Here is a 6,176-nt window from a genome sequence, read left to right as displayed (position 1 = left end):
CTACTCACTTCATTCTGCATTAATTCAGAGAAATCTGAAGTTTCTGTTTTTGAACTCATTCTGTTCAGTGTTTCTTTGAGTGACTTGGGATCAAATGGAATAATATCTGTAAAGAGCTTGGTAAATCATGACCATTAATGTTCTACTAATTCTTTTTTCCTTAATTTTTCTTTTGTATTTTTATTGTTGTACAAAACACTGCATTTGGGACATTGTAGTAAGAGCACATTTATACGTAACCAAATTCCAAAATAAAACAACAAATATACTAATATGAAAGGAAACTCCAATAGTTTTTTTCTCTGGAAGTGGATAACATTCCCTGTCATAAATCTTTCAGGATTGTCCCAGATTATTACATTACTGAGAGTAGCCAAGTTTTCACAGATGATCCTTGTACAATATTGCTGTTACTGTGTATAGTTCTTCCAGATTTGAACCCAGGACCTCCGATCTCTAGTCCTAGTTCTCAATGCACTGAGCTACCCAGCTGCCCCTTGTTTATCGTTTCTATTTTTATTAATTTAATTTTTTTTGGTTACAATAATCTCTTTATTTCCCTCCCTCCCCTCTACCTACCCTTCCCACAGCTGATGTGCAATTTCATTGGGTCTTACTTGTGTCCTTGATCAGAACCTATTTCCATGTTGTTGTTTGCACAAGGATGTTAATTTAGAGTCTACATCCCCAACCGTATCCCTTCATCCCATGTATTCAAGCAGTTGTTTTTCTTGGGTGTTTTTACTCCCATAGTGTTTCCTCTGAATGTGGATAGTGTTTTTTTCTCGTAGATTCCTCCAAGTTGTTCAGAATCACTGCTGACTGTTCTTTAATGCCCTTTGGGCATAGTTCCAAATTGCCCTCTAGAATGGTTGGATCAATTCACAACTCCATCAGCAATGCATTAATGCCCCAACTTTGCCACACCCCCACCAGCATTCATTACTTTGCTTTGCTGTCATATGAGCCAATCTGCTAGGTGTGAGTTGATAACTCAGAGTTGTTTTGATTTGCATTTCTCTGATTGTAAGTGATATAGAAAACTTTTTCATGTGCTTAATAATAGTTTTGATTTCTTCATATGGAAGATGCTTACTCATGTTCCTTGCCCATTTATCAATTGGAGAATGGCTTGATTTTTTGTACAATTGATTTAGCTCTTTATAAATTTGAGTAATTAGTCCTTTGTCAGAGGTTTTTGTAATGAAGATTTTTTCCCAATTTGTTGCTTGCATTATAATTTTGGATGCATAAGTTTTGTTTGTACAAAAACTTTTTAACTTGATGTAATCAAAATTATTGATTTTACATTTTGTGATTTTTTCTAGCTCTTACTTGGTTTTAAAGTCTTTCCTTTCCCAAAAATCTGACAAATATACTATTCTGTGTGCACCTAATTTACTTATAGTTTCCTTCTTTATATTCAGGTCATTCACCCATTCTGAGTTTACCTTGGTGTAGAGTGTGAGATGTTGATCTAAACCTTATCTCTCCCATACAGTCTTCCAATTTTGCCAGCAGTTTTTATCAAATAGTGGGTTTTGGTCCCCAAAACTGGGACCTTTGGACTTATCATAGACTGTCTTGCTGAGGTCATTTACCCCTAGTCTATTCCATTGATCCTACTTTCTGTCTCTTAGCCAGTACCAACTTGTTTTGATGACCCCTGCTTTATAATATAGTTTTAGATCTACGACTGCAAGTGCTCCTTTCTTTGCATTTTTTTTTCATGATTTCCCTGGATATCTTTGATCTTTTGTTCTTCCAAATGAATTTTATGTTTTTTTTCTAACTCAGTAAAAATTTTTTTGGGTATGGAACTAAATAAGTAAATTAATTTGGGCAGGATTGTCATTTTGATTATGTTAGCTTATCCTACCCATGAGCAACCAATGATTTTCCAATTGTTTAGATCTATTTTTAATTGTGTGGAGAGTGTGTTTTAGTTGTGTTCATAAAGTTCCAGTGTTTATCTCAGCAGATAGATTCCTAAGTATTTTATATTGTCTAAGGTGATTTTAAATGGTATTTCTCTTTCTAATTCTTGCTGCTGAGATGTGTTGGAGATATATAGAGAAATGTTGATGACTTATGTGGGTTTATTTTGTATCCTGCAACTTTGGTAAAGTTGTTGATTATTTCCACTAGCTTTTTGGTTGATTCTCTAGGATACTTAAGGTAGACCATCATATCATCTGCAAAGAGTGATAGCTTGGTCTCCTCATTGCCAATTTTAATGCCTTCAATTTCTTTTTCTTCTCTAATTGCTACTGTTAGTGTTTCTAGTATACTGTTAAATAATAGAAGTGATAATGGGCATCCATGTTTCACTCCTGATCTTATTGGGAATGCTTCTAGTTTATCTCCATTGCAGATGATGTTGCTGATGATTTTAGATCTATACTGTTTTTTATTTTTAGGAAAGGCCCTTCTATCCTATACTTTCTAGTGTTTTCAATAGAAATGGGTGCTGTATTTTATCAAAGGCTTTTTCTGCATCTTTTGAGATAACCATGTGATTTTTATTGGTTTGCTTGTTAACATGGTCAGTTATGTGGATGGTTTTTGTTACCATGAAAATGTGGGTTCAAGACTGTGAATTGCCAAAACTGTAGAAATAATTTTAGTGTCTTGATTTTATATCAAAAATAAGTTGTTGCCATGGGAAAAACCCCAAATATGAAATACCCAAGTCAATTGGGTTTTATAGAGATTTTAATTAAAATGAATGAAGGAATTAAGGGAAAGGAGAGACAGAGTAAGAGGAAATAGTAGGAAAAGGCCTAGGGCCTAGGCCAAATGGCCTAGGCCTTTCTCTTTAAGAGAGAAAACTAAGTCAGTCTTTTATCCACTCACCACAAGATTTTGTTCCAAGCAAGATTCCAACTAAGTTCAGAGACCCAGCTACTCCAACGAGTCTGAGATCCAACTAACTCCTAAGTTGAGAGAACCATCTCCTTTTAAAGAAAAATTTCTCTTATGTCAGCTCCCCTAAATTTTCACATCTACTAATCACAGTAGATGCTTTCCACAGGACTTACCATTCTTAATTCACATATTCTTTTGTTATCACCTTCTCTGAGTAGACTAAAACTTCACACCTCTTTTGTTATGCTTTCCTTTTGTAAGTTGCTTGACCTTTTACTGATTAATTTAACCTTTATAGGAACTTAGTACCTTTTTGTATTAGATCTAAAAATAGACCAAGCTTAAGGTTTTGGACTCACTGTAAGTATGAATTAGGGACTTTTTCATTGTTCCAGTAAGGAGTTTTACAACTTTATCTTCCCCCAAATTATGCCTAAGTATGGGTGGAGTAATGTTAAAATTCCCAGTACATTCCTGATCAAGTACCTCCATTTTTAAATGGGGAATAGCCTTAACCAAATGTTCCAAGGTAGAGTCTGAGCAGTTTTAAGATTCATATTTTCCTAATATTGAACCATTCTTGCATTCCTGGTATGAATCCTACCTGGTCATAGTGAATAACCCTTGTGATGACTGGATGGAGTATTTTTGCTAGGATCCTATTTAAGAGTTTTGCATCTATATTCATTAGCGAGATTCATCTATATGTTTCTTTCTCTGTTTTTGACCTGCCTGGTTTTGGGATCAGTACCATATTTGTGTCGTAAAATGAATTTGGTAGAACTCCTTCTTTGCTTATTCTGCCAAATAGTTTGTATAATATTGGGATACGTTGTTTTTTGAATGTTTGATAGAATTCATTTGTGAATCCTTCTGGACCTGGGGATTTTACTTAGGAAATTATTTGATGGCTTGTTCAATATTTTTCTGATGTGGGGTTGTCTAGGTAACCAATTTCTTCCTCTGTTAGTCTAGGTAATTTATATTTTTCTAAGTATTCATCCATATCACCTAGATTGCCACATTTGCTGCCATATAATTGGGCATAATGATTCTTTTAATGATTGCCTTAATTTCCTCTTCATTAGAGGTGAGGTCTCCCTTTTCATCTTGGATGCTGACAATTTGGTTTTCTTCTTTCCTTTTTTAAATTAGATGGTCTAGTACTTTGTGTATTTTGTTTTTTCAAAGTATCAGCTTCTAGTCTTATTTATTCAATCAACAGTTCTTTGACTTTCAATTTTACTAATTTCTCCCTTGATTTTTAGGATCTCTAATTTAGTCTTCATCTGAGGATTTTTAATTTGTTCACTTTCTAGTTTTTTTAATTTGCATGCCCAATTCATTGACCTCTGCCCTCCCTAATTTGTTAATATATGAACTCAAGGATATAAATTTCCCCCTGAGTACTGCTTTGGCTGCACCCCATAGGTTTTGAAAGGATGTCTCATCATTGTCATTTTCTTCAATGAAATTAATTGTTTCTATGATTTGTTCTTTGACTAACCAGTTTTGGAGACTCGTATTGTTTAATTTCCAATTAATTTTTGATTTACCTCTCCATGTACCCTTACTAATTATTATTTTCATTGCATTGTGATCTGAGAAGGTTGCATTTATTATTTCTGCTCTTTTGTACTTGTTTGCAATGTTTTTGTGCCCTAATACATAGTCAATTTTTGTGAATGTATCATGTTCTGCTGAAAAGAATGTGTATTCCTTTTTGCCCCCATTTATTTTTCTCCATATATCAACTAACTATAATTTTTCTAGGATTTCATTCACTTTTCTTACCTCTTTCTCATTTATTTTTTGTTTTGATTTATCTAGTTCAGATAGAGGAAGGTTCAGGTCTCCCACTAGTATAATTTTCCTATCTATTTCATCCTTGAGCTCCACTAGTTTCTGCTTTAGAAATTTGGATACTATGCCATTTGGTGCATATATGTTGAGTACTGATATTTCCTCGTTGTCTATACTGCCTTTCATCTGGATGTAATTACCTTCCCTATCTCTTTTAACTAGATTTATTTTTGCTTTGGCTTTTTCAGATATCATGATTGCGACTCCTGCCTTCTTTTTATCAGTTGATGCCCAATAGATTTGGCTCCATCCTCTTACTTTCACCCTATGCGTATCTATCTTCCTCATGTGTGTTTCTTGTAGACAGCATATGGTAGGGTTTTGGATTCTAATCCACTCTACTATTTGCTTGTGTTTTATGGATTTGTTCATTCCATTCACATTCAGAGTTATGATTACCAGATATGTATTTCCCAACATTTTGCTTTCTACTTGTAGTTCTGCATTTTCTTCGTTCAGTATTTCCTTCTATAATCTACTTTTAATCAGCCCTCCTAGTTTCTACCCTTATTTCACTACCCTTTCTTCCCCATCCCTTCTTATTTCCCTCCTTATTTTTTGAAGTCTTTTAAAACTACCTCCCAACCCTCTCCATCCCTTATAGTGCTTCCCTCCCCACCAGTCCATTTTGTAATATAAGAGATAATCTGTGTAAATATTTCTGGTTGTGGTAACTGGATATTCTGGCTTGTGACTAGAGAGCTGCTACTAGGGGACACCTGAGGTTGCCTAGTTATAATGGAGATAGATGAGAGATAAGGCTAGAGAGGTAAATACTGCTAGAGGGGATTACTCTGGAGCTGCCTAAAGATCACTAAAGGCTAATAAATCAAACTATTTTCTACTCTCCACCCTTCACCTCCCAGTCTTCCACCTGAAGCCCTCCTGCTACCCTTTCCCCTCCCCTGGTCTTAGTCAGCCACCTTCTAAGTAACCCAGGGGAACTATGCGATTTCAGAGAAATATTCTTTACTCTTCTTTTCTCAGGTAAAGGGTTTATTGGTAACAAACAGAATGTGGATTGAGGTGAGAGGGATGAAGTTTGTCCCTAACCTACAAGGAGAATTAAGAAGGGTTTAGGAAATGTCAGTCTAGTCACAATTGTGACACTCTGGCTACAGCCAGAGAGATGGAAGATAACTGTTAAATCTTCCTTCTCCAGTCAGATAATCTCTGCTTGAGTAATTCAAGTCCAGACTCTTTCAAAAAACCACAAAGGTCTTTCTCTCTGCCTGTCAGGAAAAGCCAGGCTCTCTTGATCAGGAATCCAGAGAAGAGATTTCTCTCTTGGTCAGTCACTCCCAGAGAGAACCCCAAAGTCCCAGTTTCTCTCCTCTGTCCAGGCTCCCAACTGCCTCCTCCTGGGAACATTCCTTTTGGAATCTTCACCTTGATTTTGAGAATCATGTCCCCAGGTTGATCTGCATGCTTGGCTTGTCCTGCAA

This window comes from Monodelphis domestica, chromosome 4 (assembly GCF_027887165.1).
Source record: "Monodelphis domestica isolate mMonDom1 chromosome 4, mMonDom1.pri, whole genome shotgun sequence".
Taxonomy (NCBI): domain Eukaryota; kingdom Metazoa; phylum Chordata; class Mammalia; order Didelphimorphia; family Didelphidae; genus Monodelphis; species Monodelphis domestica.
The sequence above is the reverse complement of the archived record's forward strand: the minus strand, read 5'-3'. Positions refer to the sequence as shown.